This window comes from Tachypleus tridentatus, chromosome 11 (genome assembly GCF_004210375.1).
Source record: "Tachypleus tridentatus isolate NWPU-2018 chromosome 11, ASM421037v1, whole genome shotgun sequence".
Taxonomy (NCBI): domain Eukaryota; kingdom Metazoa; phylum Arthropoda; class Merostomata; order Xiphosura; family Limulidae; genus Tachypleus; species Tachypleus tridentatus.
Window position 1 is genome coordinate 88,675,111 of NC_134835.1, and position 25,243 is coordinate 88,700,353.

The following is a 25,243-nucleotide window of genomic DNA, read 5'->3' on the forward strand; positions in this document are numbered from 1 at the left end:
GACAACGAAAATCGGCAGTTTCATGATGATTGGACTGTGCAATACTGTTTTGTTCAACAACAGAAGAACGTGATTTGTCTGCTGTGTCATTCGACAGTAACAGTGGCGAAGGTATCCAATATAAAGCGTCATTATGAGTCAAAGCATAAAGATTTCCACAACGTTGTCGGTGATAAAATAACAGCTCGAATTTAATCTCTGCGATGGTCTCTGAATCACCAGCAGAACGTTTTTTTAAAGCAGTCAGCAGATTTAAGTGCAGCATGTGAGGTCAGTTACGGTATTTCGTTGATGATAGCGAAATCTGGCCGATCGTTCACTGATGGTGATTTTGTCAAGCAATGTATGATTACTGCATCGGAAAAGTTGTGTCCGAAAGCAATTTGTAAGCTACAGACAGTGGCTTTGAATCGTATGACAGTTCAACAAGAATTTCACACCTCTCAGCAGACGTGACAAGGCAGCTTACAAATAAAGCAGCCAACTTTGTCTACTTTTCTTTGGCAGCAGATGAGTCGACTGACATCAGTTCAACAGCACAGTTACTAGTTTTTGTTCGTGGTGTGTCGTAATCGTTTGATATCACAGAGGAACTAATCGGCATGGGTTCCATGAAGGATCAGACAACTGGGTCTGCTCTAATGGAAGACTGTGTAGTAGTGTTTCATTGGATTTCACGAAACTGGTAAGTGTGACGACTGATGGAGCACCAGCCATGACAGGTGAAAGTAGCGGGCTGGTAGCACTGTTGATGAAGCATCGAGGAAAGCAGAAAAGACTGTTGGTGGAGTTGCACTGTATTATTCACCAACAGAACCTGTGCAGTAAAGAACTGATGGGATTAGTGACGAAAACCATTAATTTCATCATATCACGAGGGCTCAATTACCGTCAGTTTCGAAGTCTTCTTGAAGAAATTGATTCAGACTATGGTGACCTTGTGTATCACTGTGAAGTACGCTGGCTGAGCCGAGGGAAGATGTTTGGAAGATTCTGGGAGTTGATTGATGAGGTGATAGAATTTTTCAGAAGCAAGAACAAAGACACAGAAGTGATTTCCATGACTGATCCAGCATGGCAAGCTGATTTGACCTTTCTGGTCGACATGACGCAACACTTGAATGATCTGAATTTGAAGTTGCAAGGCAAAAATCAGCTTGTCTGTCAGTTTGCAAATCACGTCTCGGCTTCAGAACCAAGTTGCAGTTGTTCCGGCAGCAAGCAGCATCAGGCAACTTCGTGCACTTTCCCACTTTTCAGTCACAGCTACAGAAGAATCAGGTCATTGACACACAAGTTTATGTTGGGAAGCTAGATACTTGATTCAATCCTTCAACTCACGATTTCATAACTTTGACCAATGCAGATCCGTTCATTGTTTCAGTGGATGACTTGTCAGCAGAATATCAGCTCGAACGTACTGATCTCCAGGCATCTGATGAACTGCGTGCTATTTACCGAGAAAACAGTTTGCTTGACTTCTACAAAACGTTGCCTGATACATTTGCTATTCTGAAAGAGAACGCACTTGTCCACACCAGCATGTTTGGCAGCACGTACTGCTGCGAACAGGCTTTCTCGCATATGAAACTGAACAAAAATAACACTTGCAATCAGCTGACTGATGATCATCTGGAAGCAGTCTTGCGTCTTTCAACGTCAAACATCAAGCCGAACATTTCTAAGCTTGTAGATGACATGCAGCCACATCCATCGCACTGACTTTGTGACAGTTAACGTATCATAACATTTCTTAGAATAATGTGCAAACTCTTTGATGTAATCGTTATTTGCGTGTTCTTAAATGTGATGTCCACCTTGTGTGAAACAACTGTGGAATGATTTCAATCTTCACTTTTTTGTGCCCCCCAACGGTTATGAGAAGTCTGTTTGTGGCCCCTTACTCAAAACGTTTCTGCACCACTGTGCTACACTATTACCTGTTTTAAACTCATAAAGCATTAGATTGATCCTCACATTATGATACCGCCTTGGCTGAAAGGGTGAGCACGTTTGGGGAGTGACGTAGATTCAAGCCCGCGACCTTCAGATTATGATTCAAGTACCTTAACCACCTGGCCATACCGAGCCGAAAGTATATGCCCAAATACATATATATATATATATATATACCATATCGTTATACGTTTTATAGTGAATTGTAAAGATTAAGAATATATAACACTGTATAACTTTCGAATCCCCCATCATACCAAATATGCTCGCTCTCCCAGCCGTGGGGGCGTTATAATATACGGTCAATCCCACTATTCGTTGGTAAAAGAGTAGCCCAAGAGTTGGCGGTGGGTGGTGATGACTAGCTGCCTTCCCTCTAGTCTTACACTGCTAAATTAGGGACGGCTAGCACAGATAGCCCTCGAGTAGCTTTGTGCGAAATTCCAAAAACAAACAAAAAACTCTTCTTCATTTTTGCTGCTTTCCTTTAGAATTTTCAACATCTTTGACCGATCTGACCAAGCAACGTTAAAAGTGAGGCACTAACAAAATGTCGAATCAAAATATTCAGTCACAAACTCTTTTTTAACAAATGGATTATTTAATCTTTCAATTCAGGAAACTATTGCATCTATATGAGATCTTGAAACCCGATAAAATCTTATCTACCTGTGATATTCCTTGTTTGTTTCCATAATGTTCAGCTATAACATTGTTAGTTTTGAGGTTTTGGATCTGTAATGGATTTACTGTTATGTATTTATTTTAATATTGATGTTTGTTTTAGTTAAATATTTAGCAACACATATAACTTATATCTCTATTCTCTAAATTTGTAGAACATTCTCGAATATAGAAATCAACAATATATGTTTGTTTGTTTGTTTGCTACAATCCTTGAAAGCTAAAACTGTGATTAACGCTTATTAATCCAGAGGCTACAGATACTTGACCAGAAACGTTTATAGATTTCGAACATTACAAACTCTTTGAATTCAGTGAATTAACTTCGGACATTCATATTTCTAGGAGAACAAAAGATATCTTCGTTGGAGAAAAATTAGCTTGTAAACGGCTAAGTAAAATAGCTTGCTAGCTTACCTGTTAAGAGAACTATACCTATATCAACTCAAAATCAATTCACTCGTCGTTAACTATCGATAAAATATTCAGTTCCAGAAAAGATGGAAGATTGAATTTTGTTTGACCGTTTGGAAAACTTTTGTATATAAATCATTATTTGTAATAACTGCTATTATAAATTGTAGTGTTGTTTGTATACTAAAATATACTTGTGTTAGAAGAGATTGGTTGTTCTTGAGCAATTCGTTATGATACTTAGTAACTACTGATTGATTCGACAAGTAAAAGATCCATCCAAATATTATCCCAATGTTTGACAAAAATAATAAAATTGAAAATAAAGCAAAATGAATGTTTATGAAAAGTATTTTCATTACTTCTCAAGTGGCCTGGCATGGCCAAGCGCGTAAGGCGTGCGACTCGTAATCCGAGGGTCGCGGGTTCGTGCCCGCGTCGCGCTAAACATACTCGCCCTCCCAGCCGTGGGGGCGTTATAATGTTACGGTCAATCCCACTATTCGTTGGTAAAAGAGTAGCCCAAGAGTTGGCGGTGGGTGGTGATGACTAGCTGCCTTCCCTCTAGTCTTACATTGCTAAATTAGGGACGGCTAGCACAGATAGCCCTCGAGTAGCTTTGTGCGAAATTCCAAAACAAACAAACACTTCTCAAGAATGATATTAAGAGAATAACCTGAGATTTAGCGCCACGTTATCATAGAGAAACAACAACCGAATAATAAATAATCTAAAATATGTTTAAACTCGAGATATAACAGTTGTAAAGAACATTATTGAAATAACACGAAGGATAAATTAGATAGTATATATTTTCCAGGGTCTTTTGTAGATTATGATGATATTTCCAGGTACTTCAGGACATAAGAGATAATCCAATATGATCGTGCACTAAAACAAACATTTCATGTTACTGAAATACAATTAGCTGAAAATTTCAAAAGAACCAAAAATTACTTGGAAAGATTCTAACATATGAAACATAATAGATATAGGATCATCTGGATGTTATGTTAATAAATAATACAATGGGATTTCAGTCATTACATTCGTACTAGTCTAGTCAGAACATCAGAATGCATGTTGTTCTTCCAGTATATACCAACTAGAATAGGGTCACCGTCTGCCAGTGTTTAGCGACGTCTCTTTGGTGAATGAAGATACAAAGGTATATCACTGTCCTACCATGAAAGGAAACCATAAGCAGCGCATAATCAGTAAGTTGTAAACGTGCAGAATAAGCTATACACGCAAATAAGCATAATAACTGTGTTACTAACATTTCCTAAACATTGATTAAAACATCAATCCATGATAACGGAATCATTAGGATAGCTAATGTTAAGAGAATAGCTGATTGTATTATTTTAGCAGCTGTTGGTTCTATACCCAAAACCTCAACATATTTCCCATGGTATCCATATCTATGGTGGTATCTCACCTATTAGCAGGCATGAAAGGCTTGGAAAGTAGCCTGGGATATCTTTTGTAGGTATCCCACTCTTTATAACTGCATTGTTTTTCAGTGGATCCATGCTCATGCTTGCCAGGTTCAATGTCAAAAAGAAATGGAATTTTGGATTAAGGTCACAACCAGCATCTTTTTCATCCAGGAAAAAATTTGGAAGTTTAATGGTAAGCACACTTCTCATTCCCTCTCTGTATTGTTCTCTGACGACCAGAAAATTGCAGGTATGGTTGGGAAGTGATTTATTTCTCTAGTGCTTCTTTTTCTTCCTCTGACTTCTTGGCCATCAAGTGTTGAGCAGAGTGATCAGCTCTTCTCTTTTAGGCTGATCATCTTCATGATTATAATTGCCCCTTTACACTAATGGAAGTTAAGCTTGTCTTTATTAGTCTGGTGCTACAGCAGTCAGATTCAATATCATTCACTGGGAGATGCTGCATTATCTATCTTCTGCTTTTCTTCTAGTTGTTTTTAAGTGAATGTGACAGGAGAATCTTTTTCCCTGATGCTTGGGGCAAGGCTGTTGTCCTATATTTTTTTCTAAGTCTGGAAATGATTCCAAGATTCTTTGTCCACTTGTTTTCATAAATCTTGGAGAGTATTGGCTAATGATTGTCTTGTTTGGTTCCTTGAATTAAACAACATTCTCTTGCTCATCCATTGTAGACTGTCAGATTTGACAAGAAACTTTCAGGAAAGCCTTCTTCGAGAGAGAACATTTTGTTTCTGCCTTCATTGATCTTGAGAAGCTTATGACACTGCTTGGAGGTATGAATTTTGTGGATCCTCCATTTACATGAATTGCACAGCAATTTTTCCATGTTTGTAATTTTTTTACATGACAGATCTGTGTGGGTTTAACTCTTTCTTGTTCTTGTACACAGAAACTAGGAGTTTCTCAAAGCTCTGTCCAGAGTGTTATGCTTTTCAATGTGAAAATCAGTGCTATTACAATCAGTTGAGTCTGTCACTGGCCTTGGAATTGCTTAATATTAGTTTTCACCCTGTTCTCCTTAAATATACAACAACTATTGGTCCACTTTTTGTCTATCTATCTTCTGTTCAAGGCTTGGTTTCATACCAGTTGGGAGTTGGTTTGGGATGAATAACTTCATAATAGACTTTTCCAAATTAAAAATACTGTTTCTCTCTCTGCCTGTCTTGTTTCTGTAAGGATTGAAAGGAGGAAGTTTTTTTTTGGTTAGGCTTACACAATGGTTACAATTTTTTTTTAACTCATCATTTTCTCTTATCTGGTACTAACCAACTAGTGTGTAGCTTTTATGATACTGAAGTACATTGTTAAGTAACTTCTGAAGATGGCATAGATCATGAAAACTTGCAAATGTAGAATGTCATTTCAAAGTAATAGTCATACAGCTCCAATAGTTTTAAAATGTGTAAATATGAAATGTTCTTAATTGTTTATTGTAATTTTAATTTTTACACAAGTTTTGGTAAATTGTATATATATTGGGCATGTTTTACACTTATGTCATCATTACTATTGTGAGTGGTAGCAACAATTTTAGATGCATGTTTTCTAAGAGTTTATCCTTCATGTTGGATGGTGTCAGAGGCAATGGTGACAATGCTGAACTTGACTGTAATTTTGGCTATTTACAGGCCAAGTCATTTGTAATTGTATTTAAGTTTTTTGCAGATGGTTAAGTAGAAGAAAAGTCTTGAAACGATTTACTTCCTTATTTCCTCAAATAAAAGAGTATCTTGTTGAAAAAGGTAAGACTGAGAATTTCCCTGAAATTGAAACTTTGTCATAGCAGTTTGATTTGCACTTTCTGTGTGACATGATGGCCCACTTGAATATGAAGTTTCAGGGAAGAGTAAAATAATAAGTGAGCAATAACAATCTATTCATGAATTTCAATTACAGCTAAATCTTGCAGAACAATTACAAAAGAATGATTTGACACATTTTGCAAAGTTGAATATTTTCTAGAAAATAATAAGGGCTGTGATTTTTTTTATGCAAAAGATGATCTCTATGTAAACTGGATCAAAAATCTATCTCAAAAATTTGAATCACATTTCTCTAAATTTAAAAATTTTAAATTGGTATTTGAATATTTGCATGATCCATTTCAATTTGACTTAGGAAATTTCAGTAAGGAAATTACATCTTTCTTGTCTTTGGATAAGTGTGGATTTGGAGACTAGATGCTTACCCTGCAAAGTGTAGAACACATAAAAGGTAAACAAAAATGTTCTGTCAGAGAGATGTGGCTCACTATTTCGGTAAATGAGAGCCTTCCAAAATTAAAGATAGCAATTTCAAAATAATTTTCCATGTTTCAATCCTCATGGGTGTGCGAGTCAACATTTTCCACACTAAATTTTCTCAAGTCTAGATACAGATCTCAGTTTACTGACATAAACTTAGAGGCAGAGCTAAGATGCTCATTGAGCATAGATTTTAAGCCAAATTTAACAAAACTTTTTGATGAAAACCCCCATCAATATTCACATTGAAGGCTAGTTGAAATGCAATTATTTTAATTAAACTAACATATTTCAATTTTTTTTTTAATCGTGTGGACAACGTTGTTTTCATTAGCCACAGTTGTGGTCACAATGAAAAATAAGTTGCCAACCCCTGCCCTACAAGGTTTAACAGAGGCTGAGAAAATAGTAGAAGAATGATGTGAGGAAGAAAGATATTTAGAACTGTACAAAGATGTCCAGGAAAACAAAATGTATGATGATAAGTTGTATTGATATTTGCTTCTGGTGTTTTAGGTGTAATAACTTATTTTGTTTTTATTTATTTTAACTGAATTTTTATTATTGACAACTTTATACTAACATTATGCTAGTCTTCCAGTGGTATGTTTCTTGAAATCTCTAATATAATGTCCTATAAAAAGGTTATTTTATAAATTGCAAATTGACATTTTAATTAGCACTTTAAAGACTCATGAATTGCAAGTAAAATAAAACACCTTCAGAGAAATATTCGTCTTCTCATAAAATAAAAAAGAAGGTCTCACCCAGTGTTCTGAACATAGATAACTGAAAGAACATTACACTAGTAAATATCAAACCATCATTCATTAATGTTCAGATTTTTTAGACCCCCAAAAAAAACATTTAAATTCTGTAGTTAGGAATGGATTTTCTAGTAGTATTAACACTTTTGGTGTTAATAAAAGGAGAGTTGAAAAATAATCTCATTGTATGTCATTGTAAAAGAAATAATGGTGCATGTAGCTATTTGTTATTGTCAGTTTAGCATTCTTAGGTTAATTCCTATTGAATTATATTGAGACATGCCAAATAACTGTAACTATTCATTAACAGAATTAAGCATAATATATTTCTTTATCAGTTTCTGTTGAATAGTCAGGAATATGTTGGATTATTCAACAGGAAGTTACATAGAAATACATAATTTTTAGTACCGTTAACAGGTGGTTATGAGGTTAAAAGTAATATAACATTGTCAATTGCTGTTGACAAGGCTATAGATATGTTAAACAGTCTTAACCAAGCTTAAACATTTGTTCGTGTTGTACAATCTTGAGAAGATAAACAGCTGCTACCAAGCTAAACATCAGTTTTTTTTAAATAAATATGAGACGTACCAAACAGCTGGTTCAAAACCTAGACATCAGTTCTTGTTTAACAAACTTCACACATTTAACAATGTAAGTAAGGATAGCTAAAATAACTAAATTGTGTATAAGATTGAGTCATCACGAGTGCATTACCATAAATGTCTTGCATCTAATATAAGATGTATACACTTTTACATTTTAATTAAATCTCAGCAATCTGAATTAAAGAAGTATAAGTAGATGAACTATTGTGGAAAAGTCATGATAATTTGATATATCACTGTTTCATATATTTATTAGTTGTATTATTTACTACTTGTAGTATCAGGTCAGCATATGCAGAAGCCATGTGGAAGTGATTCAAACTATCAAGGCTACCCTTCTCAGACTTAGATAATTGTAACCATTGCTAAGTGTGGTAAAAATCAATTCAGTTTCTTGAAGTTACTAAAATTAAATTATATTTACAAGTGTTATGAATATTGTGAAATCTCCATGAGAGCTCTATATATTATATATATATATATTAACTTCACAAAACATTTATTGTAATGAGTTTTAACTTGTTATTTTTGATAAAATCATGAATTGTTTAGTCATTTGAATGTAACTTTTGACTAAAATTTAACACTTCATTGCAAGATTCTTTGTTATATTTAGATCCTATTTTGAAATGGTTTCCTAAATTTCCCCTTAAGTGAGGTTGGACCATGTACTCTTGTCATTTTTCATCTGTTTCATTTGAAAGACGAAGGAGTAAAATGATGGAGATACTCACTGCCATTAGGTAAGGCATAACATGAAATTTGATTTAACTACAAAAGTTGAAGATAATGATGAAAGTATTGAGCTGGAAGAGAGGAACGATACATTTTTGGCTTTCACTGGCTTGTGTTAATATGGAATTTTTTTTTGCACTAATGAGTTGATGTGCTGGAAACATTTAACTATTGTAGTTACTATACAAACAAGTGTGTGTGTATGTGTGTAAATATTTATATGTATATCAAGAAGCAAACAGCCCATGATAATTTGGGGATTCTTTCCTAGTTTGAAGTGATAGACTGTTCAAAAATGTTTAAAAAATTATTAAAGTAGTTAACAGTTTTATTTATAAGGTTTATTTGAATATTTAGGTAATAATGAAAAATTGCTAAAATCAAAAAGTGGACTTATTTTGAACAAAGAAGTACATCAGTTCTTGTTTAACAAACTTCAGACATACAGTTAGTACCACTTTTAAGCAACAATTACTGTTGAACAAAATTTACTCATATTAACCTGCTGTTACCAAGCCTAATAGGCTAATTGGAATAAAAAAGATCTAAGAAAGTACAGCAGGTGCTCAACACATTTTATGAGAAAATGTAACTAAAATCATTAAAAGTTTAGGTGATTATGAATTTCAGTGTTAAAATTGGAATTTGAGATCATATTTGAACAGACCTCTCTGAGTGCATTTTAAAATCATGTAATTTTATGTATTTATTGTTATAAAAGATTTAACAAATTAACATTTTCAAGGGGAGCCACTTTTTATTTGTCTACCCCCTGTATATATCACCTGTAGCCAACAGAAATTCACAATTTTCATCTAAGAAATTATGTATAAAGTTATCTTCTGAACAGTTAAATGTCAATTTCACTCAGAGTACCAATATCATTACTGTGAGAAAGTTAATGACTAGTTTGGATGAATTTGTAATGACTCTTGTTGCTGGATGAGAAAGCCAAAAAAGGTTTTGAGAGATAAGTAAATTTGTTTACTCTTTGTATGTTATTAGTCCATATTGTTTTGTGCATTATTTAATTAAATAAAAATTATTAAGTGCAGTACTATGAATAGTATGAAAAATTAGGGTTAACTCCTTTCGATAGTTGAGAGCAAGAAAAATGAATATTTGATAAGTATGCTATTTGTTGTTTTTCATTGTTATTCATTATTTATAATTATAAAAGTAACAAAAATGAAAAATTGGGATGTTTTCAGGTTAGATAAAAAAAACAACAACTTATAGTAAACATGTTTTATGATGCACCCACACAAGCTGCATATTCTAGTTCTTCTAGCTCATGGGTAACATAATTTAATATCATAACATGAGCTGCATGTGTACCAAGTGATTTACAACTTACAGTGGCATGGACCATAGTTAGACATGGTTCAAAGGGTAATAAAACAGTAAAATGTAGTTATAGATAGATGTATCCTATTAGAAGCTGTTTGGGATAAACAAATATTGTTATGTTACAATTTGAAGTTATTCTAGAAAGAAGAAAAAAGGGGTAATATATATTTATTTCAATATTTTTTATGGTTATGAGGTCTGTCAAATTGACATATTCCATTTTGAGATAGTGTAGAGAAAATAACAGACAAACTATAATGTTTTACTGAGAAAAAAATGCTTCAAATGCATTTAGGAACTCTTGAAATGAGGAATATTTTTAAGTGTTTTAACACGAAAATTACTTTAAACACAGATTAGTCAAAACAAATACACATTATAAAAAAGATTTTAAATGAGTAGAAAGAAGTCACATGGTTGGTCATATTGATCTAGCCCATATTGAGAGAAGTTATAAAAAAAAATCTGAATTTGAATGTAATAAATCATTATGGATTTCATAACATCCACCGACAAAAGATTTGGTGGTGAATTTGCCACAACGTTTTTTTATGTTGTTATTCATGTGACATAATTACAATCATTTAAATAATGAAAGAGGCTGCACCAACAGGAGATTGATGCATTCTAAACACACACACTGTGAAATAAATTATGTGTTTGTATTTGGTCATGGTTTTGTTCACCATTCACTTGTTATTCCTTTTATCATTTGGTTTATCTGTGGATTTCTGGTTACATTTAAATTCTATCTCAACTTCTAAATTATCATGTTTATTTTGAGTACATATGCATGTATTATGAAGCTGGCATCAGTTTCCCCTGGTGGTGATATACAGATATAATTAATGTTGTACAGTAATATGAAAATGACAATCACGTGATTTATAACCATTTGATCTAACAAGTAAATAAAAACCCTCCATTGAGTTTAAAAAGTTAGTTCACAGGATATAGCTGAAGAACACTATTACTGATTATTACTAAATGTTCATGATTTTGTAGTTCAAATATATGGAAAAGTGTTATTTTGGAATTTAGTTTGTTTTTTTTCCTTGATTTATTCATTATTGGAATATTTATTTTCTGGATTTATATATATATTGCATTATTCATTAATATTAATTTTGAGTCCTGGCCTTGTGCATATTTGTTTACTATGTGGTAAGTTATCAACTTTGTATTTCATTAATTTGAAATTCACCCTTTGAATTTCTGTGGTCGTGAAAGTATAAATAATGTTTTTCTTCTACACTGGTTGTAGTGACAATTTACTTTAGACCATTGCAACATCTTTTCTACTTGTATCTTTTACCAAAACAGTACTACTTCATCTCACTCAAATCTGTTTTGATCCTAGTTTACCCTATAAGCATTGCTATAAAAACGTTTGCTGTAAATGAACAGTTTTTTCTACTCCTTCATTTTCTCATTATTTCTGAACTCATGCTGATCATGTCACTACCTCTCCATCAGTCATACTGTGTCATCTGTTACTAGTGTTACTAGCTTCTTTTACTACTCTAGCACTATCTTGACTTTTTCAGTTGGCATTTTGTTGTATAGGCATGTGTTTTAAAACATTTTTCACGTCACAAAATATTTATGGTGCGTGATCACAAATTTATATCAGTTTTTACTTCTTGCATTTGATTTCTATTGTTTATACTTTGTTTTAAATATATTTTCGTTTTCTTATTTCTTTATATGAATTTGAGATTTAACCCTCTTGCCCTTGGTATGCTTTACTGTGCATGACACAAAGTTTTAACATCTTATGTTCAAAATTTATTAAACTACTTTTTAACTATGTTAAACTGATCAGCATAGCATAAAGTTTTAACTAATAATCTATATTTTAATAGTTTAAGTTGTAAGGTCTTAAATGTACAATGCAATTTTTAAAAAATCCTGAGTTTCCTCTTGTGTGACACTTTTTCTAACCATCTTCTCTGTTTTATCCATCATCTCTTCAAAATTATGAAATTGTATGCAAGTTACTCACTATAACATTGTGATTGCTCAGACAAGCCATATTTTTTATAGTGTTCAATTTTGTTTGGTTACAGAGCTGTCAAATAGAAAATCAGACCCCTCTTGCTACATCCTCTTTTTCAGGATTTGTTAAGTTATATTTTAGTAAATTTAATTATATGTTACCTATAAATAATAGAAAATCAGCGTTTGATCTAACCAGTGACATTCTGTGTTATGCCTGAATAGACAAATGTCTGTTTCACTTCTAATACAATTTTGATGTCCATGGGAATCATGACAACTAGCTTGGATGAATTTGTAAATGCTTTTGTTGCATAGTTAGAAAGCCAGAAAAACTGTATTTGTTTGAAAAAATTACCTGCCTTTTGGATGTACTTAGTATGTGTTCTTTGGTGCATTATTTAATTAACAAAAAAATTTTGTGCATTACTATTATTATTATAAAAAAACATAGGCTTAAGTAATCTTAACATTTGACAGAAAGAAAAAGAAGATTGAATAAGCACTTTATTTCATGTTTATTTTTCAGTTAATGCTAGGAAAGGAACTTAAATGTAAAAGTAGGGATATTTTCAGGTTAGTTAAGATTAGATTACGTAAAATAAATAGTAATAATAATGTAATAAAAATGTTTCACAAGGCAAGAATGCGAGTACTTTGTAGCAGCTCATGGGTAGTGTAATTCAATAGCGTAATGTAAGCTGCATGTGCACTGAGTGATACAACTTATAATAGCACAAATAGTAGTTACAGTTCATTAAATCATTAAAAGGGCAGAAATTTAAAATGTAATTGTAAGTATATGTATACTATAATGAGCTTAAAGCTACCTATGATAAACAAGTGTAGTTTCATATTACAATTTGAAATAACTCTAAAAAGAAAAAAGTAATTGAGATTTATTTTTAATTTTTGGTATTTATGAAATTGGTGAAATTGACAATTTTGAAGTAGGGTAGAAAAAATAATAGATAAAATGTAAAGTTTTACTTAAAAATGGTTGAAATGTATTTAGGAAGTTTTAGGGATTACAAAAAGGTAATTTGGGATGTATGAGGTAAGGAAAACTGTTTTTAACCTTAACATGAAAATTACTTTACACACAGACTATTCAAAACAAATATTCAATATATTCGTGGACAGATCTTTATTTTAGTTTATTAAAAATACTTTACAAAAAACAACTTTTTGTATGTGAAAGATTTACGTTTTCTAAAAATCTACAAAATTTTATGAAAATAAACACATTATTTTGAAAACTAGAGGTATTAAATCTATAGACTTTTAAATGAGTACAAAGTGGTCACATGTTCAGTTATATTGAGCGAGTCCTTGTTGAGAAGGTTAATATGGTAGTTGAAGAAATTTCTGTGTTAGTAAACAGTGAGTCTGATACAAGTCATAGGATTTCAACATCAGTGATATCTGTTAGGTAAGCATGGGCTTTAGTTCATGGTGAGTTATTCTCTTACATTTGGCCAGTGAATTCTTCCTTTGATGATATGATTGCTTTCATTTCGTGTCCTTTGTATTATTGGTTTTTTGGATAGACTTCTATAATTTATATTTAAGAGCCTTTTATCTCTAAAATTCCTTTCAGTGTTTTTGTACTTAGTTGGTTTTTTTGTTTTAGGTCAAATTTTGTAGATTTGTTGTTTTTATGTACTTTGTAGACTAAAAATTTTCTATTATCTGTTGATTTGTTAACAATAAGTACCTTCTCTAAGTATGTTTAGTTATGTATCTTTTTCATTATATTTGACAAAGTACTATGGGTTCTACAGGTTTTATCTTCAGGTTTCTGCCTTCTGTTTCACTCCTTCTCCTTTCCATCTGCCAGATCTCTTTTTTTCCTTCTTGAGATTGTAACTCATTTAGTGTTCTTTTTTAGTCTATTCAAGACCTTCTACACAAAGAAGTTATTGAGTGGGTTGCATCCATCAACTAGAATTTTACTGGCATCTTTTTGTTGTATCTAAAAATTTGGAATATTGGAAACCCATCATAGATCTATCTTGGCTGTATACCTCTTTGAAGACATCTCATTTCAGTATAGAGTTCTAACTCTCATTTCAGTGGGTTTCTTTCTTGAAATTGTGGATGGCCAAATTCAATTTTTTGGCTGCCTGTCGTCATATTCCAACTGCCCCAGTGTCACATCGTTTGTTTTGGTTTAGTTATGAGGGTTTTGCCATTTAGGTCTGGGCACTATCATTTGGTATCTTTCAGCTCCAATTGTGTTTTGCCAAGAATTACTCTTTTTTGCATGCCATTTTCACTCATCATTGCATGACCAGCAGCTGGCTGTTGCTCAACTCTTTCTGTGCCAGGTCAGTTACTCATTTTCACTTACTTCTTAAAGTAGCTGCGTGAGTGGGTTTTGTTCATAAACTTAGAGAGGTTCTTTACTACTCCTATGCAGTGTTTTTCACCTGGGGATTCTCTTTAATATCCATCTTGGTCAGGTCCAGTCTTTTCCACTTGGGCTCCATGATATGAAGTGGGGAGTCAATAAGGCTCTGTTCTTCTGTCTCTGCATGAGAGGTTCTATCTCTTTTGGGAACACTTAGGTCATGTGTACATGCATTCCCTTTATTGAATGCTTCTTGACCAATGGCACTTCTCCCTCAATCTCTTGGATCATGGCCAACCTTGCATGGTGGCTCAAGAGGGATTTCACAAATGTAATCTGCTGGGTTAGGTATAGTTCTTTTTCTCAGGAGATCTGTGGTAAGTTCTTCACCATATTCTTTACTCTCAGTTGGCATATCTATATAGAGAGTTTAGGTTGTTTGTGTGGATGGACATGATTTCTGCACTTGATAATTTAGGTATTTTGTGTCTTCCCTGCTAAGTATTTGGTGTGTTAGAGTTTGATTATTCTTTGTTTTTATTAATGTTTTGTATATGTACTGGTTTTGCACAATTGTTACTATATACTAATGTTAACCCATAATAAATAAATATATATATAATGATTATCATTATTGCCAAATGCAGCAGTGGATGATTATTATCCAACCCAGGAGCAGTGAGAAACGTTCACAAGAGATATCTCACACCCTCTTGATACCAGCTTTGTGGTTGCAGGAACATGTGGCACTGGATGACATGTTTTGAATTCCTTGCAGACCCAGTGTGCACATCAATATTGGAGTATAAAATAGAAGTAAACTGATGGTATTGGCTTTTTTCTTCTGTTGTTTGTGAGTGAATACTGGATATTTAGTGATAATAAAAATAAATGTGCATTTAGTTTTTTCCAGTAAATATATGAATTATATTGTTAAAATTATGTTATTTGGCATGGTATGCATATATTTTAGTTAACTGTAGATTTATTTTTATATTAATGACAAATTTTCACCTACTGTTATGTTTTGGTATGTTAAATTATTGCATTTAAGTTAATGGGTGAGATATTTTTAAATTGTATTTACCCTTTTCATCTTGTCAGAATGTCAACTAAATCAGCAAGGAAACTAAAACATTCAAATGGAAGGAGCAGCAGTAGCGATTTTCGAGAATCCTGGACTGAAAGCTTTGGAATGATCAAAAACGATGATAAGGCATTATGCATTTTATGTTCTGTAACAGTGGTATGCAGGACTTCTTCTGTAAAGTGAACTTTATTAAACTGTTCATAAATGACTTTGTAATAAGAGTGAGCAAGAACAAAAAGAACACCTTTCTTGATAAGTCAGCAAAAACAACATGCAGTCAAATGTTTTAAAGTTTGTTGCAGGTGGTTCTGACTTAGTTGCTGATAGTTTTGAGATTTCAAAGATTATTGCTCAACATAGAAGATAACTTAGTGGTGGGGAGTATATTAAAGAATCATAGCTAAAATGTGCTCCTTTCCTTTTTGATAGTTTTCTAGAAAAAGAAAAAATTATTCAGCGCATTAAGGAATTGCCAGTGCGTAGAAACACAATAAAAGATGGAAACAAGCATACCAGAAGAGCTAACAAAAGATATTTGTTCATATAGATTCCATTTGTCTTGGTGAGAGCACTGATGTTACATCATCAGCTAGGCTAGCCATTATTACTAAGATTTTTAAAGGTGATGAAATCTGCAAAGAATTGGTTAACTTGGTAACATTACCTAAACATACCATAGGGGCTGAAATACATAGGACAGTAGTAAATGAATTATCCAGTTGACAGGTTCACCTTTCAAAAATGGTTTTCATCACAACTGATGGTGCACCTAGCATGATTGGTAAATAAGCAGGTTTTGTAAAATCTATTTGCAAAATATGTTGGACATCCATTAGTAGTCTTTCATTGTATTGTACATGAGGAGACTTTATGTGCAAAAGCTGGCCTTAAGGAGCTTGAAAACGGGATGGAAATTTTAACCAATGAAGTTAATTTTATTTCTGCACATGCTTTGAAAAAAAAGAAAATTTCAGAATTTCCTGAGAGAGATGAATTTGGTTTACACAGAACTACTTATGTACAACAATGTTTGTTGGCTAAGCAGAGGTTGTGTCCTTAAATGATTTATTGAATATTTACTTGAATATTTACTCCATTGGTGTAAACAAACCTACTGAGTATTGGTCTGTCATATTAAGTACCCCATATGAACAGGGTAAAGGTGCAGTGCGTATGAAAATAGACACACAAGCAGAGTGTAATATATTGAGTAAACAGTCATTTGATCGCATGGCACCTAATGGTTCATTATCTTTGTCTAAGTCACAGGTAACCATAAAAGCATTTGGTAATCATAAGATCACACCTGTTGGAAAAAACTACATTTACTGTTATTCACAAAAGCAAAATGTATGATATTGATTGTGAAGTTGTTGATGGTGATGTACCTAATCTTCTTGGAGGTGAATCTAGTACTAAGTTGAGGTTAATACAAAAAGTAAATGCAATTAGTACTTATGTACAAGGTAAATACTCGCATGATCGGAGTTCACAACATAGGCTACCTCCAGGTCCCGAGATTCCCACTGTTCAAAGCCCCCCTCATGAATCAACACAAGTACGCCCCCCTTCGATTGATAAATCAAATAAGTGTACTAAAACCCAGACTCAGTCAGACTCCAAGTTCCTAGCCCAGGTTCCTAATATAAACAAAGTGCCACAGAGTATTCGTGAAATTTTGCTTCAGTATAAAGACAGATTTCCCACAGACAGAGTAGGAAAAATACCGGGAAAATGTACGTTGTCTATTGACCCAGATTACAAAGATGGCCCTGTGTCACAGGCTGCTAGGCCGATTCCTGTAGCGATGAGAGACAGAACCAAAGTACAGTTAGACTTTTTAGAGTCACAAGGGATCAATTCGAAAGTACCAGTTGGTATACCGACACCGTGGTGTAGTCAACTACATGTTGTACACAAGAAAGACGGAAACTCAGTGAGAATTTGCATTGATCCTAAGTTTCTTAATAAAGCACTACTGAGAGAATACCACCCTATCAATACACTAGAGGATGTACTTACCCGTATTAATGGAAGCAAGTATTTTACTGTCCTAAATGCGAACATGGGATACTATCAGCTACAGCTCGATGAGAATAGTCAGTTACTCACCGCTTTTAACACTCCGTGGGGTCGTTATATGTACTTACGTTTGCCGATGGGAATTAAGTCGAGTCCTGAATTGTACCAAAGAGCGATGGAAGAAATATTTCAGGAGCATGATCATGTGAATAACATTTTTGACGATATGCTACTCGATACTGTTACACTACCTGAACATTGTAAAGTGCTACGCAACACGTTGGAAACCGCTAGACAAAATGATGTGACATTTCGACTATCAAAATGTTTGTTTGGCCAGCCAGAGGTAGACTACACAGGTCATGTGATCACAAGCAACGGCATCAAAGTTTCTGATGAAAAAGTGCGTGCAATACATGAAATGCATACTCCAACCAATCGCGACGAAGTAAGAACACTGCTCGGAATGGCTACGAACCTGTCCAAATACATACCTAATTATTCTGATTTAACTGAACCTCTACGAAAAGTAGTCAAGAAGAAGACTGAAGAAACGCATGGATTCTATTTTGATGTACCACAGCAGGAGGCGTTTTCAAAGCTCAAGACTGCTCTCAGCCAAGCTCCAGTTCTGAGATATTATGCACTTAATGAACCGTTGACATTGTCATGTGACGCATCACAAGGTGGACTAGGTGTTGCGATATTACAAAACAATCAACCAGTTGTCTATGCATCTAAAACACTAACACAAACAGAAAGAGCGTATGCACAAATAGAGAAAGAACTATTAGCAGTTGTATTTGGTTGCAGAAAATTTCATCACTTGTTATATGGCCGAAATGATATCACAGTGGAGACAGATCATTTGCCATTGGTCCGTATTCAAGACAAACCATTGGGACAAGTTCCGTTACGACTACAGAAAATGCTTTTAAAACTACAGCCGTACAACATCAGGTTAGTCGGAAAACCAGGTAAAGACATACCTATCGCAGATGCATTGAGCAGATTTCCAGTGAAAGATGAATATCCTGGCCTGGTAGATGATATGCGAGATTGTCAAGTTTTCGCAACTGAAGTCGCAAGTTTGTCTGCATTCACCGAAGAAAAGCAACAAGAGCTAAAGATCACGACAGAAAATGATACAGAATATCGAATTCTCAAAGAACAGATTGTGAAAGGATGGCTCGAAAATCGAGGTGAGGTACCACCAGAAGCAAGGCCATATTGGGATTTCCGAGAAGAGCTGACAGTATATGATGGTATATTATTCAAAGGAGAGAGAGTCATGATACCAAGGTCAATGAGACATAACATACTGAAACTCGTACATCAAAGCCATCAAGGAGTTGTGAGATCAAAGCAGCTTGCACGTGACATTTTATTTTGGAAAGGAATGAACAAACAAATCGAAGACACTGTCTCAAAATGTACCACATGTCAAACAATGAGAAATGCACAACCAAAAGAACCAATGATCAGCACACCTACACCAACGTTGCCATGGCAATATGTTTCAACAGACTTATTTGAAAACCAAGGAACACATTATCTAGTAGTAGTTGATCATTACAGTGGATATTTGGAGATCAATGAATATGAAAAAGAGATCACATCCGAACAAACAGTTCAGAAGTTGAAGAAACTTTTTGCTACGCATGGCATACCTCAGATTGTGTATTCGGACAATGGTCCACAGTATGATGCTAAAGAGTTTAAAGATTTCAGTCATATATGGGGAGTTAAACACCAAACATTCAGTGCCCGATATCCACAAGCAAATGGACTGGCGGAACGCGCAGTTCAGACAGCGAAAAGACTTGATATAAAATCTCTGAAAGAAAAATCAGACCTGCATTTAGTATTGTTAGACTACCGAAATACACCAAAAGATGCAAAAATTGGATCACCAGTGCAAAGGTGCATGAGTCATAGAACCAGAACGAGGTTACCGACAAATGAGAAGTTACTTATTCCACAAGTGATAAAGTGACGTCAGAAATCGACATTCAGAAACAGAAAAGTAAATCAAGATATGATCAGAATTCAAAACCACTGCCACCACTGGATCTTGAAAAATGTGTAAGATACAGACATGAAAACAAGTGGATGCCAGCTCAGTTATTAGGTCAAGCTGAGAAACCCTGAAGCTACATATTACAAACACCAGCAGGCAGGATGATTTGTAGAAATCGTAGACATTTATTGCAAACAAATGAAGATGATGTCTATCACAGTGCTCGACAGAGATATCTTAGAAGAAAATCACAAGATGATTTGATTGCAGAAGAGTCTGTCCCAGAAAATGTGCCAAATATCCCTAAAACACCCCCAAGACAAAATATGTCTCAATCAGGGTCACCCAGAGCTAGCCATATATGTGAATCTCCACAATTGAAACAAAATATTACACATGCTAAAAATAAAAATCAAATGCAAAATATTGCTCCTGCTCAAAAGAGTGAAATTGTAACAAGAACAGGTAGAATTTCTAAAGCTCCTACAAAACTAAGAGATTTTGTTATGTGAATTGTTAAAATGAGCAAGAATGTTACAAGAAAAATGTAATTATTAATGATTGAGAATAAGAGTTGTAAAAGAAAGAATACTTTTGTATTTGTAAGAGTTAAAATACTCTTGATTTGTGTAGTAATTTGGTAGAATTTTTTTACTTCATTTTATATATTATTATGTTGTTATATCTGATTGATATATGTAGTTAGTAAAAAAAAAGGGGGGGCCCAGTTTTTAATGTTAAAGAAAAATTTAATTTTCTGTGTATTTACACTTATCATATTAAAAGAAAAATACATTTATCATATTACCAAAATAGACATTAATAACAACATAGTTTATTATGTCTTTTGATGTTATAACTATAAGATATGTAAATCCAAATTTATGTAACAATAGTTAATTGTCTTAATTGTTAAAAAAAAAAAAGGGAGATGTTATGTATGTAACATTATTAGCCAATCAGCACTTAGTATTTTGTATGTGCGAGGCTATTCTAAATAAAGTATAGGAAGCTGCGGCACGTCTGAGTTTTGTTGTTACTCGATAACAAGTGTTTTATGAGAACCAAAAGACATAACACTATCTAGAGATTTGTGAGTACATCATAGAGATTCTTATTTTTACTTTATAAATGAAATTAGTAATAAACTGTTAGTGGAATATGTAACAGGTTTTATTTTTTGTATACAAACTGACAAGGAATCATTTATTGGTACAAGTGAGTCAGTGGACAATTTACTTAGTAAGATGCAACCAATTGGCAAGAAATTTTTGGTTTTGTCCTTAGAAAGTTTGATGAGTTGCAGAATTAAAACAATGAAGTATCATACTACTTGGAAGGTCATGTTTGGAGCTAAATATTAGTTCTTTTTGGGCTTCCTAGGCTGAAAGTAGAGGCTGTCACTCTGTTTGAAGTTCTCTCAACAGATGTTTCTTCAAGTTAAAGATGCTGAAGTTATCTGATGTAAGTTAAATTGCTATATCTGTCAATCAACTAATGTAATTAAGGAATTAAAGTAGATTGCATAAAAGAAACTGTTAACTAAAGTATGTTTGAGTATTATTTACATGGTATGTCATATGGCCTGAAATGTAGTATTTATCTATTTAGATGACATAATTGTGCATGGTAAAACATTTGATAAATTTTATGAAAGGTTATGGAAATTTCTGGTTCAGTTGAGGAAAGAGAACTTTAAACTTGATCCCAAGAGGTGAAAACTGTAAATAATGTAAAGGTAGATTTCCTTGGATTCACATTACCAACAGAGAGAATTCACTGACCCATCTAAGATTGACTCTGTTCAGTATTGGTCAACCAAACAAAGAATAACAACAACCACATAGTGGTCTTTATATATGAAGTTTACAAATAAAAGTGATCTCTTCAATAAATGTAAGACTGTAAAAGAATTTGTAAACATCACATGGACACTGAAATGTATATTATCATGATTAGATAAAAATTAACATTGAAATATCTTTTGGTCATTGATTTACAAAACAAGTTTTCCTGTAATTGTAAAAATACACAGTTACTGGAACATTTCATTTAAAGAAAATGTAAATTAATAAAGCAAAAGTTCTGTTTAAACTAAGAATCAAATATACTAATTATCATTACTATAAAAACTTTATGCATGATTAATCAATCCCTTTTTTTCCATAGGTAAAAAATTAATTTTTATTGATGGCTACATCATACAAAACTATATTAGCAGAAAAATATTTAAATGTCTAAATTTAAGGAACTTATTAAAATAGTTAAAATACTTGAACAATAAATGTTTTTTTTTTTGCAATTAAACACAAAGTTACAAATTGGGTTATCTGTGATCTGCCTATCACGGGTATTGAAACCTAGGTTACAGTGTTATAGGTCTACAGACATACCACTGTGCCAATGGAGGGCTGATAAATGTTATTTAATACACAACTAAAATCTTTATAGAAACACTGATAAACTATTTTATAATGTGCAACCATATAAATATAAAAAAGTCATTGGTCATGTAACTATTTAGTTTACATTATTAAAAAAGACAATGTCATGTACATACCATATTATTTTCCAACCCTTCTTCTTTACTTAAGATATAATTATTTTTGCCATGTTTCCTAGTTGAGCTAAGAATGGAAATAGGGCTAAAAGATTGGAAAATAATGCACTTAGGGACAAGGATGGACTTGGATTTAGGTTAAGTAACCACTTCCAAGCACTTGGCAGTGATTAGGGGGAAGCAAGTTAAGGAAACAGATGGGATCACAAAGAATGATAGTGTAAAGAATAGAGAAGTTATAGTTGTAAGGGACTCTGTAGTTAGGCATGTTGACAGAGTAGTATGTGGAGAAGTAGGAATAAAATAATAGGTGAGTTGTGGTACAGGATATAACTAATATAACCAGAGAGATAGTTGAGGATACTAGTATCAATGCACATTTTGTGGTACATGTTGAGGCTAATTATGTAGGGAAAGATGAATATAAAGAGCTTATTGATAAGTATAAAATATTAATAAAGACACATATTAAGGAAAGTGGCCATAGCTTGATTTTGTCATGGATACTGCCAAGAATACATTGTGGGATTGAGATACCAAGTTGGTCACTAGGATTGAATGCCAAACTTAAATCAGTATGTAGAGACAAGAAAATAGGTTGGTTGAATTTATCCTACAAATTTTAATGGGAAGGTTATTCTTTTTGGAATGGATGTCTTATACTTAAACAATGCAGGGCTGGCATGTTAAGCAATGACAGTTAACTCTGTTATATTCATAGATTTAAACTAGGACTAAACAGAAATGAGGGCTATGATGTTAATAAAATTAGAAATGTAATTGATAGGAAAACATGTACAACAGGCATAAAATATGAATTTGTTTTGAAATATGTGACTGATTGTTACTGTCATAATGCTAGAAGTATTAGAAATAAAATTGATGAGTTCAGAGCAGTTCTGGAAACTGGATTTTGATATCGTGTATCACAGAGACTTGGTTCGGATATTAACAGTTTTGATGAGAAGAATCTTTTTGATGTACCAAGCTACAGATTATTTACTACAGGTAGAGTGCTGAAATAAAAAGGGGAAGGAGTAGCTTTATGTGTGAGGAATGAATTGTATCCTGTTGAGTTTGAGCATATTAGAGAAAATAGCAAGAAGGTTAAGTTAGTTTGGGTAAGTATTAGGAGATATTTTTGCATCTGATAGTAAGGAGATAAGTTTATGAAAATTGTTCAAGATACTTTTATATATCAAGTGGTTATGGAACTACAAGAGCAAATACAATATTAGATTTAACATTAATATCTAGTGTAAATATGATAAGAGTTGTAGTTGGCTAGCATTTAAGTGCAAGTGACCAGTGTACTATTAGGTTTGGGAGTTTACTAATGTAGAACTGAAGAAACATAGTACCTTGGTCCCAATTTTCAGGAAAGAAAATTTTGATGAAATCAGACATGATCTGGCTTCTATAGACTAGACTGAATAATTTGGAGGTGACTTTTAACTGATGCGGGAAGCATTTAGGGAAAAATTGATATGTATACAGTAAATACATATTCCACATAGAAGAAAAAGGAAATTGAGCAGAATAAGCCAGTAAAGTTTTAAGATATTATGGTAGAGATAAATATAATAAATTCAAGAAATTTAAACTTACTGAAAATCCTAAGGACTTGGAAGAATATAGAGAGCTGGTTAAAAAATAAGTCAAAAGAGGAGGAAGAAAATGTAACTGAGTTCAAGAAAAGATAGTTGTAAGCTGAAAGGGACATCCTTGATGGGCTAAGAAGCTCCTCTCTGTCCTTTTAAAATTTTATGAATTTATAGTTGCTCTTATATTTCTAGCCTGTGTGTTATTTGGTTGAGCCAAATTTAAATATTTTTCCCACTGTATTACAAGACCAGAGGAATATGTAGAAACATTTCTTTTTATCTATTTTCTCAATTATTGATTTTAGTTTACTTTTTTATCTTTATTTGTGATTTTGTTACATTTTTCTTATGGCTATTTGAACCACTATTTAATGTTACATATTGTGATAAAACAATATCACGAATGATGACTAGAAAAGTAAACCTAAATCAACATGTAAGAAACAGAATGTAATTTTCAGTATACATCCTTGTTTTGTCATGTTAAATAGTTTTCAAAACAAAATAACAATCTTATGGTATATAGATCATTGAATAAAATTAATAAAATATCAAATTATTTTTGGTTCAACCAAATAATATGACATCTAGAAATACTAAATAAACCATAGGAGTAATGAAACACAGTCATAATAATTTCATCTTAAATACGGTTAAAAGATCAAAAAATCAGAAAGCACATAGATGAATGATTTTTAAGTATGTAAACTCAGTATTTAAATAATCAATAGACATTGTATTCATTGTTTGAGTATTTTAAATATTTTAGCATAAAAAAATTTTCAATATATTATCTGTAAAAACCAGATTAAAATTTAATAATTTATCTTAACTTTATAAAAGATAATACATGATTAGATGATGTTTGTGTTATTATTAATTTGTTCCTTTATAATTTTGACTTTAAGAACATATAAAGTTTAAATTCCCTTTAAAGAAACAATGAATATTATTATTATAGATTGTTTCAATTTTTTCTTATTTTTTATTTTCCCATATATTTGTGACAGAAGTTATCGATTTTGAATGTATAGACAATGCTTTCTTCTGTTCTGTTTCCTGAAATTTTGATGTTGTTAGAAGTAAACCTATTGGAGAAATCAGTAATGAATAAATATGTTTTCTCTTCATCAAAACAAAACGTAAAAATATTAATTCAAAATGTACATATCCTCTCTCCATTTGAGTGATAAAGAAATGACTTCATAATATAAGACAGGTGGCTCCTTCCCCTTTTAGTAATTAAAGAATGACATTAAACTTAAAATGAACAGGCCCTCCTCTCTTTCAGCAATCAAGGATTAAGATAGTATGGTTAGCTCTGCCCAGTTACAATTAAAAAATGACATCAAAATTGAAGATGGTAAGTT

At 32.9% G+C, this 25,243-nt stretch overlaps 1 protein-coding gene across 1 annotated transcript in view; it reads left to right on the top strand.

The window, feature by feature from the left end:
• The first annotated feature begins 20,737 nt into the window (after positions 1-20,737).
• The window catches only part of LOC143232718 (protein timeless homolog), a 201,229-nt gene continuing 196,723 nt past the window's right edge, over positions 20,738-25,243 (top strand). The window contains exons 1-2 of the mRNA XM_076468461.1: positions 20,738-20,802; positions 21,093-21,173. The gene's annotated coding sequence lies outside the window, so the exon portion shown is untranslated. The remainder of the gene's footprint in view (positions 20,803-21,092; positions 21,174-25,243) is intronic.